At 49.5% G+C, this 26,380-nt stretch overlaps 1 pseudogene; it reads left to right on the top strand.

Annotated features, from left to right (window-relative positions):
- The window catches only part of LOC142251725 (posterior protein-like), a 130,805-nt pseudogene that overhangs the window by 20,402 nt on the left and 84,023 nt on the right, over positions 1-26,380 (top strand).

The raw sequence follows: 26,380 nt of genomic DNA, 5'->3' as shown, positions 1-26,380 counted from the left end.
CCAGCTTGGATACCCAATAATTGTAAGGCACAGAGGAATGTCGGAGTACAGTTGTTCGATCTGCAAGGTACTCCTTCAGCATCTGGGCAAACTTAGGATTTCTTGTGGCACTACCCCGCACCTCAGGGGCTGTGGTACGTGAGGGGCTGAGAAAACTGTCCCACATCTTAAAGACTGTTCCCCTACCTCTGGCGGATTGGACTTGTGCCTCTCTCGGCTGTACGCCTCGGTTGTCCACTGATTCCTGACCTATGCCGCTAGCGTTTTGTGAGGGGAATGCTTTGCCTACTTCCGTGAGTATGGCCTTCCGAAACTGCTGCATTTTGGTTGACCTCTCCTCCACGGGAATAAGAGACAAAAAGTTCTCCTTGTAGCGTGGGTCTAACAGTGTTACCAACCAGTAATGATTGTCGGCCAAGATGTTCTTAACGCGAGGGTCACGAGACAGGCAGCTTACCATAAAGTCAGCCATGTGCGCCAGACTCTTAACAGCCAGGACTTCAGTAGCCTGACCAACAAGATGACTGAACATGCTGTCCTCCTCCTCCTCCTCCTCCTCCTCCTCCTCCTCCTCATCTACCCTGTCCTCTGGCCAGCCACGCTGAATCGAGGATATGACTGGTGTGCATGTCATATCCTCAATTTGGCCGGAGAGTTGCTCCATGTCTTCATCCTCCTCCTCGTCATAGTCCTCCACTGCACGTTGTGATGAGACGAGGCTGGGCTGTGTGTTATCACCCACACCCACTACTGTTTCTTGCTGCAACTCATCGCGCTCCGCCTGCAATGCATCATGTTTGTTTTTCAGCAGGGACCGTTTTAGAAGGCAGAGTAGCGGTATGGTGACGCTAATAATGGCGTCATCACCACTCACCATCTTGGTGGAGTCCTCAAAGTTTTGGAGGATGGTACATAGGTCTGACATCCATCTCCACTCCTCAGGTGTTATGTGTGGAGTTTGACCCATTTCCCGACGGCTTAGGTGATGCAGGTACTCAACAACTGCCCTCTTCTGCTCACATATCCTGACCAACATGTGCAGAGTTGAATTCCAACGCGTGGGGACATCACACACCAGTCTGTGAGCCGGAAGATGCAAACGGCGCTGAAAGCCGGCAAGGCCGGCTGAAGCAGTAGGTGACTTTCGAAAATGTGCAGACAGGCGGCGAACTTTTACCAGCAGATCAGACAGCTCTGGGTATGACTTTATAAACCGCTGAACCACGAGGTTGAGCACATGGGCCACGCATGGAACATGTGTCAGCTGGCCTCGACTCAAAGCCGCCACCAGGTTCCGGCCATTGTCACAAACGACCTTTCCTGGCTTTAGGTTCAGAGGTGTGAGCCAGTGATCTGCCTGCTGTTTCAGAGCTGTCCACAGCTCTTCTGCATTGTGGGGTTTGTCACCTATGCAGATTAGCTTCAGCACAGCCTGTTGCCGCTTCGCCGAGGCAGTGCTGCAGTGCTTCCAGCTTGTGACTGGTGTGGAGGGCACAGTGGATGAGGATGCGCAGGAGGAGGAGGAGGCTGAAGAGCATGACATTCCGGAGCTGTAGAGTGTGGGTGAAACACTGACTGAGGTAGGGCCTGCAAACCTTGGTGTGGGAAGGACGTGTTGCGTCCCTCGCTCAGACTGGGTCCCAGCTTCCACAATATTAACCCAGTGTGCCGTCAACGAGATGTAGCGGCCTTGCCCACAAGCACTTGTCCACGTGTCTGTGGTTAGGTGGACCTTGGGTGAAACAGCGTTGTTCAGGGCACGTGTGATGTTTTGTGACACGTGGTTATGCAACGCGGGGACGGCACACCGGGAGAAATAGTGGCGGCTGGGGACCGAGTAACGTGGGACAGCTGCCGCCATCAGGTCACGGAATGCTTCTGTCTCCACCAGCCTAAAAGGCAACATTTCCAGCGCAAGCAGTCGCGAAATGTTAGCATTTAGAACTGTGGCATGTGGGGTGTTGGCAGTGTATTTGCGCCTGCGTTCAAAGGTTTGCTGAATGGATAACTGAACGCTGCGCTGGGACAAGGACGTGCTTGATGATGGTGTTCTTTCTGCGTAGGCAACTGCAGGTGCAGGAGTGGAGGAGGCTTGTTCGCAGGCAGCATGGACAGAGGATTGGCTCGCATGCACAACCAGCGAAGACGTAGCAGTGACATCAGCAAGCACTGCTCCTCGACTCTGTTGTACTTCCCACAAAGTCGGGTGCTTGGCTGACATGTGCCTGATCATGCTGGTGGTGGTCAGGCTGCTAGTTTTGGTACCCCTGCTGATGCTGGCACGGCAGGTGTTGCAAATGGCCTTTTTTGAATCATCTGGATCCAACTTAAAAAACTGCCAGACTCGTGAAGACCTAACATTTGTACAGGCACCTTGTGTCGTCGTGTTGTTCCGGGGAACGGTTGCCTGACTTCTGCCTGGGGCCACCACCCTGCTTCTTACTGCCTGTTGTGATGCTACGCCTCCCTCCCCCTGTGCACTGCTGTCCTCGCTCTGCATATCCTCCTGCCAGGTTGGGTCAGTTACTGGATCATCCACCACGTCGTCTTCCTCTTCCGCACCCTGCTCCTCCTCCTGACTTGCTGACAATTGTGTCTCATCATCGTCCACCACTTGTTGAGACACGTTGCCAACTTCGTGAGAACGTGGCTGCTCAAATATTTGGCCATCTGTACAGACGATCTCCTCATGACCCACTTCAATATGAGCTGGCGAGAGGCCAGAATGTGTGAATGGAAACGTGAACAGCTCTTCCGAGTGTCCAAGTGTGGGATCATTAATGTCCGAGGAGGACGTGTACTCAGCCTGGTGGTAGGAAGGAGGATCAGGTTCAGAAATGTGCGGTGCAGTATCACGGCTACTGACACTTGACCGTGTGGAAGACAGAGTGTTTGTGGTGGTGCCAATCTGACTGGAAGCATTATCCGCTATCCAACTAACAACCTGTTGACACTGGTCTTGGTTCAAGAGCGGTGTACTGCTGCGGTCCCCAAGAATTTGGGACAGGACGTGCGAGCGACTAGATGTGGCCCTTTGTTGTGGCGAAATTAGAGCTTGCCCACGACCTCGGCCTCTGCCTGCACCACCATCACGTCCACTTCCTTGTTCCTTGCCAATGCCCTTGCGCATTTTGCAATGCTGTGCACTGCTGACGTGTATATTCACTACTTGTGCGTTATATCAAAGTTTCTGGAAATTGCACACAAGTGCACCTGTACGCTGCCACCGACAGGCACACACGTGCGGTTTTTAAATGCAAGCACGGACGCAATAATAACCTAACACAGGTTTTAGGAGCAAAAATTAAGAACTCTGACACTATCAGCCACTGCTGACTGACGTGTATTATACACTACACTTGTGCGTTATATAATAGTTTGGTAAACGCACACCAGTGCACCTGTACGCTGCCACCAACAGGCACACACGTGCGGTTTTAAAAACCAAGCACGGACGCAATAATAACCTAACACAGGTTTTAGGAGCAAAAATTAAGAACTCTGACACTATCAGCCACTGCTGACTGACGTGTATTATACACTACACTTGTGCGTTATATAATAGTTTGGTAAACGCACACCAGTGCACCTGTACGCTGCCACCAACAGGCACACACGTGCGGTTTTAAAAACCAAGCACGGACGCAATAATAACCTAACACAGGTTTTAGGAGCAAAAATTAAGAACTCTGACACTATCAGCCACTGCTGACTGACGTGTATTATACACTACACTTGTGCGTTATATAATAGTTTGGTAAACGCACACCAGTGCACCTGTACGCTGCCACCAACAGGCACACACGTGCGGTTTTAAAAACCAAGCACGGACGCAATAATAACCTAACACAGGTTTTAGGAGCAAAAATTAAGAACTCTGACACTATCAGCCACTGCTGACTGACGTGTATTATACACTACACTTGTGCGTTATATAATAGTTTGGTAAACGCACACCAGTGCACCTGTACGCTGCCACCAACAGGCACACACGTGCGGTTTTAAAAACCAAGCACGGACGCAATAATAACCTAACACAGGTTTTAGGAGCAAAAATTAAGAACTCTGACACTATCAGCCACTGCTGACTGACGTGTATTATACACTACACTTGTGCGTTATATAATAGTTTGGTAAACGCACACCAGTGCACCTGTACGCTGCCACCAACAGGCACACACGTGCGGTTTTAAAAACCAAGCACGGACGCAATAATAACCTAACACAGGTTTTAGGAGCAAAAATTAAGAACTCTGACACTATCAGCCACTGCTGACTGACGTGTATTATACACTACACTTGTGCGTTATATAATAGTTTGGTAAACGCACACCAGTGCACCTGTACGCTGCCACCAACAGGCACACACGTGCGGTTTTAAAAACCAAGCACGGACGCAATAATAACCTAACAGGTTTTTTTGGGGAGCGACAATTACAGTACAGACAAGTCAGACACTATCTGGACTGTTTTACACTGTGTACACCAGCCCCAGATATGAAGGCTGGTATACGGTCACCACTACCCTGCCTGCCTGCCTGCCTGTATACTGCTACAATAGTCCTGACAAGGACTCTTTTGGTCACTAGCCTGTATTCAGACCTGGCTATACCCTGCCTGTATATAGCAACAATAGTCCTGAGAAGGACTCTGCTACTGTACGCCGACCTGGCTATACCCTGCCTGCCTGTATACAACTAGAATAGTCCTGAGAAGGACTTTTGGTCACACTGTTTGCAGCCCTGCAACTGAAAAAGCTATAAAGGGCCGCAAAGCTTTCCCTGAATCAGCGACACTCTCCCTACACTCACTGTCAGAATAGCTGTGAGCAGAGCACAGCGCGCCGGCCTATATAAAGGCTCGGTGACGCTGTGCAGGCCGGCCAATCACTGCAATTCCACAACTAACAGGGCTGTGGCATTGCAGTGGTCTGCCAGCCAATCCCTGCATGAGGGCTGGCTCTCAAAAGAGCGCCAACATGCAGAAATGAAGACCACGAGTAAAGCACGAGTATCGCGAGATTACTCGGTCCCCGCCGAGCAGCCCGAGTACAGTGATACTCGTGCGAGTACCGAGTAGTGACAAGCATGCTCGCTCATCACTAACCATGAAGAATCAGACACATGGGAAGAAGCTGGGAAGAAGGCTAATAAGGATCAACAGCAGCTTCCTCCGTACCTGTCAGCTACTCCTGGAACAGCTCCAAAAATAACAGGATCCCCGGGATGGACCTGCACAAACTGTGGCCAACAAAATCCGGACTGGAGTGAAACATGCCTAGCCTGTGGAGCCCCACAGCACAAGCTACAAGCCACAGCACCAGTGCCTCTTTATCCCGTAGTGGAAAGAAGAGTTCTGATAAGACCACCTGTTAATCCACAAAACCCAGATGCTCCCAGAGATGCAGTTCCTCGTACGTATGATGACTACGTACCCTGGACTCCAGCCGAGCAGATGGCTTTCCTGCAAAATGCTCCAGACCCGACTAGAAACCCAGTCAGTTTTTCACGTTACCTGAACCAAATACAGGTCTCCTACAGAAGCACTTGGTTGGACATGGAAGGTTTGTGTAGAGTTAAAATGTCTCCCGAACTGTATGCCAAACTCACTGCCCACCTGACAGGACATGTTCCGGACAATACCCGTAATGTGGAATCGGGCCAAGATTTCATGATAAGACTCAATCTCTTCTGCGCCTAGGAGCAAAGAACTAAGGGCACAATGGGACCAGTGCATCAAGGTCCTGTGGAGAATGTCAGCAAATTTTACTACAGATTGATGCAGTCATTCGCAGATGAAGGGCTGGACTTACAAGCGGGTGCAATACGTCGCCTGATGGTAAGATCCTTCATGGATGGAATACATGCACCTCTGGCAGAAAGATTGAAAGCGTGCTGCCCAGAATGGAGAAACATGGAAGACATAGATCTTCTAGTCAACAAAGCAAGTGGCTTAGAAACCGATGCAAAGGATAAAAGGAGCAACAAGAAAGTTGTCATAGCAGCAGTGGACGGTCAGCCAGAAGGTACAAGAAGGAAGGCACCGACCTGCTACTATTGTGGGAGTCAGAGGACATGTGATCAGAGACTGTAGAAAGAAGAAGAGGGACACTCAAAACCAACCCGAGAGTCAGGAGGAGAAGACTGCCTGACTTGCGGCAGCACGGGATAGGGATGCCAGAGGTCCATTTATACACGTCCCCCTTCACATTGGCAACAAGGAAATAAGAGCTTTGGTGGACTCAGGAGCCTCACGCTCCTGAACCCCAGGAACCTAGTGCCTGAAGGATCCATCTCATCTGAAGCTACTGTAGTATCCGGATTTGATCTACAAGCCCAGATAATCCCAATAACACATCCACTGAAGGTGAAACTGGGACCACACATGTTCGTGTCTAAATTCTTAGTGTCCCCCCTGCGTGGAGATGCCCTAGTGGGAGAAGATCTACTATCAAGACTACAAGCTCAGATTGTCTACAATGAAGATGGATCTGCTATCCTGCAAATTCCAGAAGATATCCCAGAAGAAGTCCTGTGCACCCTCCAGATGATAGAAGATCAACCAGAATCTGAAGTTACACATGAAGTAAACACGGACCCAATACTTCTACAAGTTCCTGCAAAACTCTGGTCCACATCAAAAACTGACCTCGGCACACTACCCGTGCCCACAGTAAAAGTTTCAGTCAAGCCTGGAATTACGCCACCGCAGCTGAGACAATCCCCCCTCCCGCTACCTCTCGCAGTACATCTACCAGTACGTGGATGATTTACTGCTGTGCTGCCCTAGTGAAGAGGAATGTAAAACGGCTTCAATAAGCCTTCTTACCTTTCTGGCAGAAGTAGGATGAAAAGCAAGCAGAGATAAATGCAGACGGTGGATTCCCAATGCGTCACTACTCATGCAACCGCTGTATGATTGCACAAAGAATGTTCCTTTCTCCCTTACAGAAGAAGCTCGACAAAACTTTCAAAAGCTCAAGGAACTAGTGATTGATGCACCTGCTCTGGCACTACCAAACTATGATCTCACCTTTAATCTGTTTGTAGCAGAGCGTCAAGGAATTGCCGTAGGAGTACTCACCCAGAAGACGGACAAACATCACATAATCGGGTACTACTCCTCTCAACTTGACAACGTCACAAAAGCAGCACCAACCTGTGTCCGTGCTGTTACAGCAGTTTCAAACATACTGAAGAAAGCATCTGAAATCTCACTCGATTTCCCGACTACCATCCTTACCAGCCATGACATCTATGCTGTTCTCAATCAAGTGCAGTTGAAACACCTCTCCATGGCAAGACAAGTCAGACTCCAGTGCACGCTGTTGCTACCCCCAAACATCTCATTTGCTCGAGTTACAAGTCTAAACCTTGCTGATCTGCTGATCTTTACAAGTTTAGGAGGGGGGACAGACGAGAGGACAGAAGAGAGTGACAAACGTACCAGCGCACCATTTGATCATGATTGTCAGGAACTCATTGAACATGAGGCAAAGCCCCTGCACAATATACAGGCAACACCGCTTACAAATCCAGACTTTGAACTTTTTGTGGATGGTAGCAGATACGCTGATGAAGCAGGCAAGTTCCACACCGGATTTACAGTAGTGACTCTATATGCAGTCTTAGCCAAGCAACCGCTACCTCCACGCATATCTGCTCAAGAAGCAGAACTTCTTGCTCTCATCTGGGCAATTGAGTTTCTGGAAGAACGAACAGCGAACATCTACACGGACTCAGCCTATGCACACGGCATTGTGCACGATTTTGGCACTATCTGGCAGACTAGAGGATTCCTCACAGCAACAGGAAATCCCATCAGGCATGGAGCCTCAGTGAAGAAACTAATGGAAGTAGCCTTGATACCAAAACAGCTAGCAATCATAAAGGTTGCTGCCCACACCAAGGCTCAAACACCCGAGGCAAGGGGAAATCGCTTGGCCGATCAAACAGCAAAACACGCCGCCTTACTCCCTTTGAAGGAGACGGAAACAGTGTCAACGACGGAGGAAGAAATGCAGAACCTCTTTGAGACACAAGAAAATGCCTCTGAGGAAGAAAAGGCCGGATGGCAGGCCAAGGGGGCAGAAAAGGTGGAGGGGATTTGGCGCCTAAACGGACTTCCCGTCCTGCCACGCAGTTGGTTCCCTGCCATTTTCCAAGTACTCCACTATCCCACACACAGTAGCACAAACTCAATCATGAACCAGATGCAACCATATTGGATAGCCCCCGGCTTCAGACAATACGCCTCCCAGAGAATAAAAGCTTGTCACATCTGTCAACAACATAATCCAGGCCAGCTAACTAAAACCCCGCAAAGACACATGCCAAAGACGTTTGCCCCATTTCAAAGAGTACAAATAGACTATATACAGTTGCCATAACATGGCATCTACCAGTTTGTACTTGTCTGTGTAGACCTCTTCTCAGGATGGCCAGAGGCCTACCCTGTCAGCTCAGCCACGGCCCGAATTACAGCAAAAAAATTGGCCTGTGAGCTGGTGCCTCGGTTTGGACTCCCTGAAGTCATAGAGTCAGACCGAGGTACTCATTTCACTGGACAAGTTTTCCAGAACACCTGTACCCTGTTAGGCATTCAGTCAGCCTTACACACGCCTTACCACCCACAGTCATCAGGGAAAGTGGAAAGGTTAAATGGAACTCTAAAGCTCAAACTAGCCAAGGCAGTGGAGGAGACTGGTAGACCATGGACAGAATGTCTCCCCATAGCTCTTTACTCTATAAGGACTACCCCGCAGGGAAAGCACAGGCTCTCACCCTTTGAAATACTCTTTGGTAGTGCACCCAGATTAGGATGCTACTTCCCGCAGGAGTTACACCTGCAATGTGATAGCCTAACGTCTTATGTTGTTTCCCTGCAGAAGAGACTAACTGAAACCCACCAAAGGGTCTACTCTTCTCTACCTGATCCTGATGCCATTCCAGGAACCCACTCTCTAAAGCCTGGTGACCGGGTCTACCTAAAGAAGAACGTGAGAAAGACCTTGAGCCACGATTCGAAGGGTCTTTGACTGTCCAGCTGACCACTCCAACCTCCGTCAAACTTGAGGGGAGATCGACATGGGTCCATGCCAGCCACTGCAAGAAGGCCTAATACTGCTGATAAGTATTTCTATGTGTACTCCCTTTTTGGGGCCTTCTATACCACGGCAGAATTCATTTGAGACCCATCATGAAGTGTTAGCTGAAAAACGTGAGATGACAGACTGCTGGATATGTACACACGCACCTGTAACAGCCTCTTCCATGCCATACTTAGCCATACCAGTCCCAATAAACAAAGTGTTTCAATGGGGAGGCTGTTACAACAGACTATCAGTGTTCCAAGTGTTACTCTGTTTACTAGTTGCTTATGTAGTGTTCAAGTTGCTAATGGCTTTGTTTTCCCGCTGCTTGAAGCAATGTAGATGCAATGATTATTCATCACCCGTATGAAATCACTAATATGCCTTTTTTCTCTTCCCTACTCTTTCCTCTAGAAATCACCTTGGCGTATCATGATGAGACTCCTATCGAGAGGCATGCAGGCAGTCCTGGGTGACGGATGTGAGACGACACTCTCTGAGCAAACCCGCGGCTCAGAAAGTATCTGGAGGCTAGCCTGCTCTCTCTATAGTCCACAGCTTCTCGATGGCCCCCTGTCCATCAATCACGCCAATTGGGGGTGTTGTGAGGAAATAGTTAACCTTTTTCACTGACTTAGAAAATAATAGAAATTCTTTCTCCCTGGCAAGACCAAACCAGACTTATTTGCGTAATAAACTGTGAGACCAACCTCAAGGACGCAGAATGTTTTGACTTAGAGACGACTGAAAAACATCTTGTTATGGGAGTATAAGTCATTATATTAATTTCTCTTGCTGGGAATATGCAATCCACGCCTTAATGAATGTAGATTAATGAATATGTATGTTGCATAGTTACGCCCTAATCAACTTTGTATAACTTTGTAATGTAAACAATACCAATACACTTTCTATTCGGAGCCGCACATCTCCAGTCTTATGTGTATAACGGCGTTCGCTTGTTTTCATTGAGAGCTGGAATAGCCGAGGGGGGGTCACCGGTACCCTCTCTGCATTCGGACATCGCTGGCAACAGCTGTGACCGTTAGGTCAATCTAACATTATTAAGAACCGCCCACCTATGAGTCAGACAGGCTGGTGGGAGGAGTCAGTTAGACAGTTGGTAGTAACTGAAAAAGAGAGAGGACCTGGGGATTAAGAGCTCCCTGAGGAGAGTCTGGCTGGGTCGCAGACAGTGGCCTGTGCCTGAGGAGACGGAAACCCAGTCGCGGGAAACTGGAGGACAGGGCTGGACGGGGCAAGAGGACCGTCAGCCATCGGATCCACAGTAACCGGTCTGGGGGCCGAGCACACAGCGGGGGACAGGCCCCTAAGTCGGGAGGTAGCTTCACACAACCCGGCAATTAACCTGCAGCGGGAAGTAGCTTCACGTGCTATCTGCAACGGCTCAGAGATTAGCGGTGTCAGCACAACGGAGGGATAGGACTTCCCACACAGAGCAGTCACAAAATCCCACGTGCCAGCTGCTAAGAGCAGGTCCCCAGTAAAAAGAGGGACGGGACCTGAAGGTTTCAAGCCAACAGGGCCAGGGACACACACAGTACACAGTGTATGGAGGAAGGCTCCAGTCCACCACAGAATCACTGAAAGGGACCACCGGACGTGCTGTCACCGAATGCAGCAGTACCAAGAGACTTTGTTTACCTCAGAGTCTGTGTCCACTGAATGCGTCATCACACCTGAGTGAGTACCCTGGCTCCCCAGCGCCTTGCCGGCCCTATATCAATGTAGACTGCTCCTACCTATTCCCTACCCTGAGTCCCGGGGCCCCTACCTGCGGAGGGAATCATCACCAGGCTGCCCCAATACCATCAGCCCCGGCACTCCCATAAGGCAGCGGCGGTATTCCTTATTACCGCACACCGCAGGTGGCGTCACAAATATTCTCCCCTGTAAATAACCCTTTTTTTTCATCGAAGTGACTGCCGAGCAGTCCGACTGCTGCTAGGGCGTCACACACTCCCCATCGTGCTCCATCCCCCATGCTGCTCACCCCCCATCGTGCTCCATCCCTTATGCTCCTCACCCCCCATCGTGCTCCATCCCCCATGCTGCGCACCCCCATCGTGCTCCATACCCCATGCTGCTCACCCCCCATCGTGCTCCATCCCCCATGCTACGCACTTCCCATCATGCTCCATCCCCCCATGCTGCTCACCCCCCATCGTGCTCCATCCCCTATGCTGCTCACCCCCCATCGTGCTCCATCCCCCATGCTGCGCACCCCCCATCGTGCTCCATACCCCATGCTGCTCACCCCCCCATCGTGCTCCATCCCCCATGCTACGCACTCCCCATCGTGCTCCATCCCCCCATGCTGCTCACCCCCCATCGTGCTCCATCCCCTATGCTGCTCACCCCCCATCGTGCTCCATCCCCCATGCTGCGCACCCCCCATCGTGCTCCATACCCCATGCTGCTCACCCCCCCATCGTGCTCCATCCCCCATGCTACGCACTCCCCATCGTGCTCCATCCCCCATGCTGCGCACCCCCCATCGTGCTCCATCCCCCATGCTGCACACTCCCCATCGTGCTCCATCCCCCATGCTGCACACTCCCCATCGTGCTCCATCCCCCATGCTGCACACTCCCCATCGTGCTCCATCCCCCATGCTGCTCACCCCCCATCGTGCTCCATCCCCCATGCTGCGCACCCCCCATCGTGCTCCATACCCCATGCTGCTCACCCCCCCATCGTGCTGCATCCCCCATGCTACGCACTCCCCATCGTGCTCCATCCCCCATGCTGCACACTCCCCATCGTGCTCCATCCCCCATGCTGCGCACTCCCCATCGTGCTACATCCCCCATGCTGCACACTCCCCATCGTGCTCCATCCCCCATGCTGCGCACTCCCCATCGTGCTACATCCCCCATGCTGCGCACCCCCCATCGTGCTCCATCCCCCATGCTGCGCACCCCATCGTGCTCCATCTCCCATGCTGCGCAGTGTGCGCACTCCCCATCGTGCTCCATCCCCCATACTATAATAGTTCTCCTATTATACTCAGAGAGGAGTATAATAGGAGGACTAAAATAGGAGGAGTAGTCCTGGGGGGAGAGGAGTATAATGCCGGCTCCCTGCACATGTATACCGGGAGCCGGTGTACGCTGGTAACTATGATACACATCGGGTAACTAAGGGACCTTAGTTACCCGATGTGTATAATGGTTACCAGCGTTCACCGGCTCCGTCACGATCCCAGCAGCGCAAGGTTATGTCTGGCGATGCGTGCGGAGGGCCGGGGCGAGTGTCCAATCCGTGCGGGGGGGCGGGGCCAGGCCGAGGCGTGCAACCAATCCGTGGGGGGGGCGGGGCCAGGCCGAGCCAGCGGCCAATCAGCTTTGTGTCACCGTAAGGACACAATTTTGGAGCAAGACAGACAGACAGACAGACAGACAGAATAAGGCAATTATATATATAGACTAGAAGGTGGCCCGATTCTACGCATCGGGTATTCTAGAATTTACGTATTGTGTAGTTCATGTATGATTTTTGTTATATATATATATATAGATGTTGTTGTGTGTAGTTACCAAGTGTTTGTGTAGGGCGCTGTACATGTTCTGGGTGTTGTCTGGGTATGATGGGGGGTGAGAGCGGTGTTGTATGTGTGTTGCGTGTGTTGCGTTGTTTGTGGAGCGCTGTGTGTCTGTAGCGTTGTGTGTGTGTGTGTTGCGCGGTTTGTGTGTGTGTGGTGTGTTTTGGGGGGAGGTATGTTTTGTGCAATGTGTGTGTTGTGCGGTATGTGCGTATATTTGTGTTTGCCGCGGTGTTTGTGTGTTGGGTGTTGTGTGTGTGCAGCGTTGTCTGTGTGTGTGGGTGTCTGTGTAGGGCAGTTGTTTGTGGTTCCCAGTGTGTGTGTGTGGTGTGTTGTGCAGTGCGCGCGTGTGTGTGTGTTGGGGGGAGGTGTGCACTTCCCATCGTGCTCCATCCCCCATGCAGCGCACTCCCCATCGTGCTCCATCCCCTATGCTGCGCACCCCCCATCGTGCTCCATCTCCCATGCTGTGCACTCCCAAACGTGCTCCATCCGCCATGCTGCGCACTCCCAAACGTGCTCCATCCACCATGCTGCGCACTCCCAAACGTGCTCCATCCGCCATGCTGCGCACTCCCAAACGTGCTCCATCCGCCATACTCCGCATTCCCCATCGTGCTCCATCCCCCATGCAGCGCACTCCCCATCGTGCTCCTTCCGCCATGCTGCGCACTCCCAAACGTGGTCCATCCGCCATGCTGCGCACTCCCAAACGTGCTCCATCCGCCATGCTGCGCACTCCCAGACGTGGTCCATCCGCCATGCTGCGCACTCCCAAACGTGCTCCATCTGCCATGCTGCGCACTCCCAAACGTGCTCCATCCGCCATGCTGCGCACTCCCAAACGTGCTCCATCCGCCATGCTGCGCACTCCCAAACGTGCTCCATCCCCCATGCTGCGCACCCCCCATCGTGCTCCATCCCCCATGCTGCACCAGCATCAGCCTCTCTACCCGCAGCATCAGCCTCTCTGCCCGCAGCATCAGCCTCTCTCCTCCCAGCATCAGCCTCTCTACCCGCAGCATCAGCCTCTCTCCTCCCAGCATCAGCCTCTCTGTCCCCAGCATCAGCCTCTCTGTCCCCAGCATCAGCCTCTCTCATCCCAGCATCAGCCTCTCTCCTCCCAGCATCAGCCTTTTCTGTCCCCAGCATCAGCCTCTCTCCTCCCAGCATCAGCCTCTCTCCTCCCAGCCTACCCCAGCCTCAGCCTCCCCCAGCATCAGCCTCTCTCCTCCCAGCATCAGCCTCTCTCCTCCCAGCATCAGCCTTTTCTGTCCCCAGCATCAGCCTCTCTCCTCCCAGCCTACCCCATCCTCAGCCTCCCCCAGCATCAGCCTTTTCTGTCCCCAGCATCAGCCTCTCTCCTCCCAGCATCAGCCTTTTCTGTCCCTAGCATCAGCCTCTCTCCTCCCAGCATCAGCCTCTCTCCTCCCAGCATCAGCCTCTCTCCTCCTAGCCTACCCCAGCCTCAGCCTCCCCCAGCATCAGCCTCTCTCCTCCCAGCATCAGCCTTTTCTGTCCCTAGCATCAGCCTCTCTCCTCCCAGCATCAGCCTCTCTCCTCCCAGCATCAGCCTCTCTCCTCCCAGCATCAGCCTCTCTCCTCCCAGCCTACCCCAGCCTCAGCCTCCCCCAGCCTCAGCCTCTCTCCTCCCAGCATCAGCCTCTCTCTTCCCAGCATCAGCCTCTCTCCTCCCAGCCTACCCCAGCCTCAGCCTCCCCCAGCATCAGCCTCTCTCCTCCCAGCATCAGCCTCTCTCCTCCCAGCATCAGCCTCTCTCCTCCCAGCCTACCCCAGCCTCAGCCTCCCCCAGCATCAGCCTCTCTCCTCCCAGCCTACCCCAGCCTCAGCCTCCCCCAGCATCAGCCTCTCTCCTCCCAGCATCAGCCTCTCTCCTCCCAGCCTACCCCAGCCTCAGCCTCCCCCAGCATCAGCCTCTCTCCTCCCAGCATCAGCCTTTTCGGTCCCCAGCATCAGCCTCTCTCCTCCCAGCCTACCCCAGCCTCAGCCTCCCCCAGCATCAGCCTCTCTTCTCTCAGCCTCCCCATCCCAGCCTTCCCCAGGATCAGCCTTTCTCCTCCCAGCCTCCTCCAGCACGCCGTGCTCCTCTGCCGACACTCACAGATCCGATCGCATACACTCACACACACCCACACACACCCGATCGCATACACTCACACACACCCGATCGCATACACTCACACACACCCGATCGCATACACTCACACACACACACATTGACGATATTGCACATACGCGCTTATACTCACAACATCCGGAGTTAACACATGCTTCCGGCCATGTGATCCTCCGGCAGGTCCTGGAAGCTCACAGCACAGTATCGCCGCCGAGAAGCAAGCGATATCCCAGGATGTTGTGAGTATGTGGATGCGATGTGATGTGTGTGTGAGGTGTGTGTGTGTGAGGTGTGTGTGTGTGTGTGAGAGCGAGTGTGATCTGATGTGTGTGTGTGTGTGTGTGTGTGCTGTTATGTGTGTGCGTGTGTGTATGTTCCGCCGCTGCAGGACCTTGATGCGCTGGTAACTATGCTATCATGGTTACCAGCGTATCTCGTCCCCCGCTCGCACGGGAGCCCACACCAGCATACGCCGGCCAGCCCCAGCAATGCGAGGGTATGTGTCGGCTGGTTTGGCGGCGTATGCTGATGTGGGCTCCCAGGGGTACAGTACTCACCTGGTAGTCGTGGCTCCATGACCGTGTCGGTTCGGGGAATGCGTGGGGGGGGCGGGGCCAGAGCTAGCGTGCATTGCGTGAGGGGGGCGGGGCGTGGCCAAGTTGCCAATGCCTGCAGGGTGCCGGGGCGAGAGGCCAATCTGTGGGGGGGCGGAGCCTGGGCGAGCGGACGGCCAATCCGTGCGGGGGGGCGGGGCCATGGCGAGCCCAGCGGCCAATCAGCTTTGTGTCACCGTAAGGACACAATTTTGGAGCAAGACAGACAGACAGACAGACAGAATAAGGCAATTATATATATAGATATTGTTATAAATGTGGCAGACCAGGACACATTAAACGTTATTGTAATACTCCTGACATATACCCAGAGCCAAAGAGCCATTCATTGCTCCAGGAGATTGATAGTGTTGAGGCTGAGGAAGAACTTGCCACCAACAATACACAATATACAGAGATATGTGAGATAAAAGCCCACCCTGATACCACTGCACCAAAGCTGCAGACAATGCAGAGCCCAAAGCCTGAGAAAGGAGAGACTGGAAAACAGCAGGAGACACCATATTGTAGACCACAAAATGAAGGTGCCAATATCCCTGTGTTCAGTCTATTGGAAAGTCAGTTATTCTGTCTATTCTGGAGCTGGTCACAAATTGCTCTACCACTCTTGTTAACTAACACAGCACAATGTACCAATACGGTTGTGTAAACAGTGAGGTTTTTTAGGCTGTCAAGTTAGGGTACCTTCACACTTAGCGATGCAGCAGCGATCCGACCAGCGATCTGACCTGGTCAGGATCGCTGCTGCATCGCTACATGGTCGCTGGTGAGCTGTCAAACAGGCAGATCTCACCAGCGACCAGTGAACAGCCCCCAGCCAGCAGCGACGTGCAAGCGACGCTGCGCTTGCACGGAGCTGCCGTCTGGAAGCTGCGGAGACTGGTAACTAAGGTAAACATCGGGTATGGTTACCCGATGTTTACATTAGTTACCAGCGCACAGCTGTGTGTGCAGGGAGCAGGGAGCCGCGCACACTGAGCGCTGGCTCCTTGCTCTCCTACCATAGCTACAGTACACATCGGGTTAATTAACCCGATGTGTAATGCAGCTACATGTGCAGAGAGCAGGGAGCCGCGCACACTGCTTAGCGCTGGCTCCTTGCTCTCCTAGCTGCTGTACACATCGGGTTAATTAACCCGATGTGTACAGCAGCTACATGTGCAGAGAGCCGGAGCCGGCAGCACAGGCAGCGTGAGAGCTGCAGATGCTGGTAACTAAGGTAAATATCGGGTAACCACCTTGGTTACCCGATGTTTATCTTGGATACAGCTTACCTCAGCTGTCAGACGCCGGCTCCTGCTCCCTGCTCGCTTCATTTGTCGCTCTCTTGCTGTCACACACAGCGATCTGTGTGTCACAGCAGGAGAGCGGCTTTGAAGAAAACGAACCAGGGCTGTGTGTAACGAGCAGCGATCTCACAGCAGGGGCCAGATCGCTGCTCAGTGTCACACACAGCGAGATCGCTAATGAGGTCACTGCTGCGTCACAAAAACCGTGACTCAGCAGCGATCTCGGCAGCGAGCTCGCTGTGTGTGAAGCACCCCTTAGTTGTGACACTATTAACATATGGATAGGATAAAAGGTATGTCTTCTATTTGATTTGGACTTGATCTAATTATGTTTTGTGTTTATTTTTAGACTGGAGACCAATTGTCACCTGATATCAGAGCAAGGAGAATAACCAATGTGTTTTGTTCAACAGGTCTTATAAAACACAGTATCCATGTATCCATTTTGTGTGTTAATCTGATTATTTCTTTCCACAATTATTACTTTATGTAAATTCATATGGCGAATATGTTTTTAAAGTCCACGTGGTTTAGACAATGAGCTCAAAATTAAACGTTTAATTAATTGTTTGCAAACAATTAAACAAGTAATCATCCCATTGTGATGATGGGGTACTGTATTAAGCTAATAGTCATTTGTTTGTATTGTATGCATGTTCTTTATCTTGTTTCACAGGTAACCATTTTAAATCAGGACCTGAAGTTGGATATATAAATTATATGATAGTGCCAACCAATGCAAAGCTATGGTTTCTGTGTAAATCTGCAGAACCACCTGAACCCTTTATTCACATTTATTCATCATGAGACAGATAAAGTTGAGTTAACTCTAATTGTTCTATGTTTGTCTGTTTTGAGTTGTCCTGTGCAGTGCATTTTGTCACGGTTTTATTTTGTTCTTAATATTTTTGCTGCTCAAAAATAGTATTTTTTTTTATATACATACATATATTTTTTTTTTTATTTAATATTTTTCTTACCTCATTTTTTGTTTTCCGCCTTTATTTTTATTTGGTACAATCTTTAGTACCAAAGGGGCGTTTAGTATGTCTATGGAGGTTAATTATTATTATTTTTTTTTTTTTTAAATTTTCAAGTTAGATTTTTGCTAACTGCACATACTTGCAAGTAAAAAGTGCTCAGGTTATTTTTTTTTTATTTTCTTGTAAATAAACTCAATATGTAGATGACAACTGCTAAGAATCTGATACTGCTCTTGTTCTTTATTTCCAGGATCTGTGATGGAGCAAAAGTTAACTTATCAAATTTGAATCCTGGATGAGCTATGATTCGATGGCAATTGGATTCATAAACTTTAAGGAAGATTTCTTGGGATCTTGTCACCTGAATTAATTTATATCTGAAAGCTAATAAAAGACAATGTATTCGAATGTAAACCAATCATATATATATACAAGATGGAAGTATTGATAACACAGTGTGCCTAAGATATTATAATAGATAATCTACTAATTCCATCAGCCCGTGTGATCTATGCACAGCACATTCTAATAGGCAACAAGAAGGTGCTTTTAATGGGACACTAGACACGCTCTTACCAACTAATACCTTGTACAGTGGTACAATTTAGATGTGATAAAATCACAAACGATATTCAATGTGAAAGATATACTCAAAAGCTAAGGGAATTGTTTTAAAGTATGACAAGTAAACATCATGATTGTCATTCCTTCTATATTGTTAGGTTGACCTAACGGTCACAGCTGTTGCCAGCGATGTCCGAATGCAGAGAAGGTACCGGTGACCCCCCCTCTGCTACTTCGTCTCAATGAAAACAAGCGGACGCCGTTATACACATAAGACTGGAGATGTGCGGCTCCGAATAGAAAGTGTATTGGTATTGTTTACATTACAAAGTTATACAAAGTTGATTAGGGCGTAACTATGCAACATACATATTCATTAATCTACATTCATTAAGGCGTGGATTGCATATTCCCAGCAAGAGAAATTAATATAATGACTTATACTCCCATAACAAGATGTTTTTCAGTCGTCTCTAAGTCAAAACATTCTGCGTCCTTGAGGTTGGTCTCACAGTTTATTACGCAAAAAAGTCTGGTTTGGTCTTGCCAGGGAGAATGAATTTCTATTATTTTCTAAGTCAGTGAAAAAGGTTAACTCTTTCCTCACAATATCATTAACTTAGAGGGCTTAAGACTACCTCTCAGTGCCAATTTAGTTTAAAATATATAGATTTTTAAATTTGTATATGTTAAATGGATGCACATTGTACTGGTAGAAATGTTGACATATATTGCTATATATATACTGTATATCTTGCATTATTGTTTTATATAGATACCTGTTGTATACTTGCAGTCATGTATATGCTATGTCATGTATATGCTATTCACATAATTCAGGTGTAATTTACATAATTAATGAGATATAAATGCATCTTGATATGTGTGAATGGGAATGAATGTTGTGACTCCTGCAATTACTATGCCTTGTCCTTGTTAGATACCTTGCAGTGATGGTGTCCTGATGCAGCTACCTATATAAAATAAGTGGTCAATAATCCTTTAGCAGAACGCTATTTTGTCATGCCCTGGCAGTAAGTGTGTGTGTCATTCAGACACAAAGGGGCGTATGTTGGAAGCCAACATGGACAATGTACGTATCATAAGGAATTATTGGACTCCATATTGTATCTATGAGCTACCAACATTACCAGGACTGTACATCAAAGGAATCGGCCATGTACAGTGAAGAGTTTCATAATCTGTGAGGTAAGAAGGTCATTGTGTGTTCTGTGATGAACTGACCTTTGTCCTATCAACATGATAAAGGTTGCATCTTCACATGAATTGAACATGGTGCCTTTAGCCTCTTGGAAGATACACAACACCTGTGGTGTTCATGAATTGGATGTCCTGTTTATAGCCTATTAAAATGGATATTGGTAAACAATCCCTTGTTCAAGTGGAATACAAGCCATTGTACTGGAGATGGACATCAAGTCTCCAACCTGAATGGAGTGTAAAGCTGGTGTCACACACAGCGACAACGACAACGACGTCGCTGCTACGTCACCATTTTCTGTGACGTTGCAGCAATGTCCCGTCGCTGTCACTGTGTGTGACATCCAGCAACGACCTGGCCCCTGCTGTGAGGTCGCCGGTCGTTGCTGAATGTCCAGCTTCATTTTTTCGTCGTCGCTCTCCCGCTGTGACACACACATCGCTGTGTGTGACAGCGAGAGAGCGACGAAATGAAGCGAGCAGGGAGCAGGAGCCGGCGTCTGGCAGCTGCGGTAAGCTGTAACCAGCGTAAACATCGGGTAACCAAGGGAAGACCTTTCCCTGGTTACCCGATATTTACCTTAGTTACCAGCCTCCGCTCTTGCTGCCAGTGCCGGCTCCTGCTCTGTGCATATGTGGCTGCAGTACACATCGGGTAATTAACCCGATGTATACTGTAGCAAGGAGAGCAAGGAGCCAGCGCTAAGCAGTGCGCGCGGCTCCCTGCTCTCTGCAGTGTGACATGTAGCTGCAGTACACATCGGGTTAATTAACCCGATGTGTACTGTACCTAGGAGAGCAAGGAGCCAGTGCTAAGCGCGGCTCCCTGCTCTCTGCACATGTAGCGACGTTATGATCGCTGCTTCTGCTGTGTTTGACAGCTAAGCAGCGATCATAACAGCGACTTACAAGGTCGCTGTTAGGTCACAGAAAATGGTGACGTAACAGCGACGTCGTTGTCGCTGTCGCTTAGTGTGAACCCAGCTTAAATCTGTCCTCAGGCTTTGTGATATGAAAGACCTTTGCTAAATACCAGGACACTATACACAGGATCCACAGGTTTGTCAAGACTCGTCTTAATCCTTTAACATATTGACCTCGGAGAGCCACCTTCAGGAGAGCGTTGACATCAGCAGCCATATGCACGTTCCTGGACAACTCAAAAGACTGTGACCTGATTGGATGCTACTAATATGTGGAGGTGTTACAGGGATGGGCACTGTATGGGCCATGTTTGATTGTGTGTCTGATATAAAGGTAGCCTACCAAGCTAGTTTGTCTATCCACTTCCCATCTTCCACCACCCTCTCCCATTACCTTTCCCCTTTCATTGTACCCTTTTCCTTAGTTAGGTTTTCCTTATGTATGTCATTGTAAATTCCCTATTTGTAATAAATCCCCTTTTAAAGATCCAGTAGGTCTTGTTAATTATGATTAACTGGCACCCCAAAATTCAGCAGATTTCTACAAGGACATACTGGGAGTTGTACGTTAATGCAATACATATATGTATATGGGTCTAACCTGACACTGCACTTGATTGCTGTACGAAGTTGGCAATGTATTCATGTACTGATGGTTTTGGTGATGTATTATTGTCTTTAGGGTGGGTTTGGCAATGTATTATTGTCTTTAGGGTGGGTTTGGTGATGTATTATTGTATTTAGGGTGGTTTTGTTGATGTATTATTGTACTAACTGTGGTTTTGGTTACGTATTCTTGTATTTAGTGTGGTTTTAGTTATGTATTACTGTACTGATGATGGTTCTGGTGATAGTCATGTAGCTGTTGTAATCTTTACCTTATCAGTAACCTTATCTTGATCCTAAAACATAAGGTCAGCATGCTGGACTACAAAAACAGCTATCTGCATGTCTGTCAGCCTAATAAATAAGAAACTAAAGCTCCCATACAATATAGTCTGATTTTTAGGCCGGCAGCTATCTTGCTCAGCTCTCCCATATACAGGAGCACTCATTCTGCCAAGTGTTTCTGTGTTCTTTATTAGAGCCGCTGCTGGACATCTCCGACAGTAGCTTATCATTTAGAGGATAATAGGATCTACACTCCGTAATCGGACATGCTGGATCCTTATTCCCCCCGACAATCAGAATTGAGAGCTCCCATACACATTGGGCTGTCAGCAGAACCCGTCAATATTGGCGGGTTTAGACCACTTTACGTTAATGTGTATGGAGGTCTTAACTACTATCTGAAGGCTAGGGGCTCTATCAGGGAATGTGCACACATCTTGTAGTTGTCTGTGAACCCCTGGAATTATTCAGACCGAAAACACTTCAGGACAGTCATCATTTTATCCTGGAGCAAATTTGTTTTTTTTTTTTGCTGTGGCTTCTTGGTTGTTTTTTTCCAACATCTTTTAGCTACTGGATTTCACTTATTTTTTAAATGAACTAGTAAGCGGCGTCCAAGCAGCAGCCGCCATATAATGGACCGGTCACTGTCAGCCGCTTCATGTCTGAGGAAACCTGACGCGCTTAAAAAAACTCCAAAGACTGAACATATGGACAGCAAGTCGGTTTTACACTGCAGTGTATGAGTTCATTTCTTTAATATTTAGAGTTTGGGGATTTTGGGCGGGTTACAGGGCGGATCTGTCTGAAAACAAAATGCTGTGTGCACATACCCTTAATCTGATTGATCAGAAGGGGGCGCCACCACTGACAGTGCCTAGGGCAGCAAAAACCCCAAATACGGCCCTGGGTGCAGCCAGGGTGTGTGAGTGCCTGCTGCATGATGTGAGTGAAGTCCACACAGTAGCCATATATCAGTAGTAGGGATTAGGGAAAGAGGGATAGCAGCAGTCACAGCATGGGATGGGATTAGAAAGCTGGGTGCTGAGCTGAGAGAAAGAAGCTCTTTTCCTCCTAATCATCCATCTTTTCTATGGTCTGATAGATATCCATCTCGTCCTCAACTTTCAGCTTTCCCATTCTTTGATATCATGTGTCTTATCCTGTACCCCCAGTGACAGTGTCATTATCTTGTACCCCCAGTGTCAGTGTCATTATCCTGTACCCCAGTGTCAGTGTCATTATCCTGTACCCCAGTGACAGTGTCATTATCTTGTACCCCCAGTGTCAGTGCCATTATCCTGTACGCCCAGTGACAGTGTCATTATCTTGTACCCCCAGTGTCAGTGTCATTATCCTGTACCCCCAGTGTCAGTGTCATTATCCTGTACCCCCAGTGTCATTATCCTGTACCCCCAGTGTCATTATCTTGTACCCCCAGTGTCATTATCCTGTACCCCCGTGTCAGTGTCATTATCCTGTACCCCTCAGTGTCATTATCCTGTACCCCCAGTGTCAGTGTCATTATTCTGTACCCCGAGTGTCAGTGTCGTTATCCTGTACCCCCCAGTGTCAGTGACATTATCCTGTACCCCTAGTGTCAGTGTCATAATCCTGTACCCTCAGTGTCATTATCCTGTACCCCCAATGGCAGTGTCATTATCCTGTACCCCCAGTGTCATTATCCTGTACCCCCAGTGTCAGTGTCATTATCCTGTACCCCCAGTGTCAGTGTCATTATCCTGTACCTTCAGTGTCAGTGTCATTATCCTGTACCTTCAGTGTCAGTGTCATTATCCTGTACCCCCAGTGTCATTATCCTGTACCCCCAGTGTCAGTGCCATTATCCTGTACACCCAGTGTCAGTGTTATTTTTCTGTACTCCCAGTGTCAGTGTCATTATCCTGTACCCCAGTGTCAGTGTCATAATCCTGTACCCCCAGTGTCAGTGTCATTATCCTGTACCCCCAATGTCAGTGTCATTATCCTGTACCCCCAGTGTTATTATCCTGTACCCCCAGTGTCAGTGTCATTATCCTGTACCCCCAGTGTCAGTGTCATTATCCTGTACCTTCAGTGTCAGTGTCATTATCCTGTACCTTCAGTGTCAGTGTCATTATCCTGTACCTTCAGTGTCAGTGTCATTATCCTGTACCCCCAGTGTCAGTGCCATTATCCTGTACACCCAGTGTCAGTGTTATTTTTCTGTACTCCCAGTGTCAGTGTCATTATCCTGTACCCCAGTGTCAGTGTCATTATCTTGCACCCCCAGTGTCATTATCCTGTACCCCCAGTGTCATTATCCTGTACCCCCAGTGTCAGTGTCATTATCCTGTACCCCCAGTGTCAGTGTCATTATCCTGTACCCCCAGTGTCAGTGTCATTATCCTGTACCTTCAGTGTCAGTGTCATTATCCTGTACCTTCAGTGTCAGTGTCATTATCCTGTACCCCCGTGTCAGTGTCATTATCCTGTACCCCTCAGTGTCATTATCCTGTACCCCCAGTGTCAGTGTCATTATCATATACGCTCAGTGTCAGTGTCATTATCCTGTACCCCCAGTGTCATTATCCTGTACCCCCAGTGTCAGTGTCATTATCCTGTACACCCAGTGTCAGTGTCATTATCCTGTACCCCCAGTGTCATTATCCTGTACCCCCAGTGTCAGTGTCATTATCCTGTACCCCCAGTGTCAGTGTCATTATCTTGCATCCCCAGTGTCAGTGTCATTATCCTGTACCCCCAGTGTCAATGTCATTATCCTGTACCCCCAGTGTCAGTGTCATTATCCTGTACCCCCCAGTGTCAGTGTCATTATCCTGTACCCCCCAGTGTCAGTGTCATTACCCTGTACCCCCAGTGTCATTATCCTGTACCCCCAGTGTCAGTGTTATTATCTTAGGCTATATGTAATTACTTTTCAGGGAGCCTCTGTATGTGATGATAGTACAGGAGGAGCTTCAGTATAAATACTGTATATGTAAAAAAAAAAAAAAAAAGCCTGATCTGCCTATAGAGCAGTGTTGTCAGAATACATAGGACTATTGAAGGGTTTATCCAACATTTAAGACTAGTTTGGAAACTATAGTGAAGACAAATATTCACCACAGTCTCCAAATGGTAAAGTGTATTGGGTGGTAATGCTTCACACCAACACATACTGACTCTTAGGGGCACTTTGCACACTGCGACATCGCAGCCCGATGCTGCGATGCCGAGTGTGATAGTCCCCGCCCCCATCGCAGCAGCGATATGTGGTGATAGCTGGCGTAGCGAAAGTTATCGCTACGCCAGCTTCACACACACACTCACCTGCCGTGCGACGTCCCTGTGGCCGGCGACCCGCCTCCTTGTTAAGGGGGCGGGTCGTGCGGCGTCACTGCGACGTCACACGGCAGGCGGCCAATCAGAGCGGAGGGGCGGAGATGAGCAGGATGTCAACATCCTGCCCACCTCCTTCCTTCCGCATATCCTACGGAAGCCGCAGTGAGGCCGGTAGGAGACGTTCCTCGCTCCTGCGACTTCACACACAGCGATGTGTGCAGCCGCAGGAGCGAGGAACAACATCGGACCGTCGCGTCAGCGTAATCATGGATTACGCCGACGCTGCACCGATGATACGATTACGACGCTTTTGCGCTCGTCAATCGTATCATCCAGCCTTTACACACTGCGATGTCGCATGCGATGCCGGAAGTGCGTCATTTTCAATTTGACCCCACCGACATCGCACCTGCGATGTCGCAGTGTGCAAAGTGCCCCTTAGGGTATGTGCCCACGATCAGGACTCACTGTGTTCTGCATGGAGCGGGTCCTGACCTGCAGGGCCGCGAGTCTCCTACGCAGGAGACCGCAGCTGTCAGTACCCACAATCAGGCTTCAGTGCGCTGCGGTCTCCTGCTTGTGTTCTCCATACGGAGGATGCATGCGATTACACAGCAAACAATTGACATGCTGCGGTCTAGAAAGACGCTCCGCTGGACAGTGTTTCTGCGGAAAAAAAGCACAGTGTGCACAGGATTTCTAGAAGTCTATCCACTGTGCTTGTACTTACAACGCAGCGTTTTGGATGCAGCTGAACCATGCTACAGCCAACATGCTGCAAATCAGTGGAGTGGACGGCAGGGCACGCACCCTAAGGCTATGTGCGCACTGGAAAATGGAATTTTCTCAAGAAAATTCCGCAGGCACTGAAAGATTACCGCGAGTGCGGTAAAAAACCACGGCAAACCGCACCCGAAAACCGCATGCGGTTTGCTGCGGTTTTACCGCGGTATTGTTCACGGTATTTCAGCGGTTTTGCCGCGTGCGGGTTGGTACATGTGCTTTATTGCATTCAATGCAATAAAGCACATTGAAAAAAAAAAAAATAATTTCCTTCTTAGGTAGTAGATAGATAGATAAAGAGATAGAGGGATAGACAGAGGACAGATCGCTGCATTTCCCACGGTCGGCAGTGAGTTCACATTACCGGCCGTGGGAAATGACCGGTAATTACCTCTGCTGTCTTGCTGCGAGTCTGCATTCATTCAGCGCTGTGTGTCAGTCGCGGCTGGATGTAAGCAGCGCAGGAGCTGTGGATTATGCTGGAGCTGTGGATTACGCCGGAGCTTTGTTTCGGGAGGGGTTAATAAAAGGGTGAACGAGGTTTGTTTGTGTTTTATTTAAAATAAAGGATTTTTCTGTGTGTTTTTTCACTTTATTTACGGGTTGATCATGTCAGCTGTCACATAGACGCTGCCATGATCAAGCCTGGGGTAAATGGCGGTGATCCGCCACCATTAACTCCTTGTATTACCCTGACTGCCACTGCTACACGGCGGCAGGAAGAGCCGGGGACACGCCGGTACTGCCGCATAATGCATGCGACAGTGCCGGGGCAGCTGCGGCTGATATTCTCGGCTGCGGGAGGGGGAGTGAGGCGGGGGACATTAACCATGCCCCTCTCCCTCCCCAGCGTGAGAATACCGGGCCGCTGCTGTGTGCTTACCTCGGCTGGACGGTAAAAATACAGCAGAGCACACATGTTTTGTTTTCTATATTTCCGTTTGATTTCTATGTGTGTTCTATGTGTCTGTGTCTGTGTTCTATATGTCTGTGTG

Source organism: Anomaloglossus baeobatrachus, chromosome 9, assembly GCF_048569485.1.
Source record: "Anomaloglossus baeobatrachus isolate aAnoBae1 chromosome 9, aAnoBae1.hap1, whole genome shotgun sequence".
NCBI lineage: Eukaryota > Metazoa > Chordata > Amphibia > Anura > Aromobatidae > Anomaloglossus > Anomaloglossus baeobatrachus.
Note: the sequence above shows the minus strand (reverse complement) of the source record. Positions and strands in the feature narration are given on the sequence as shown.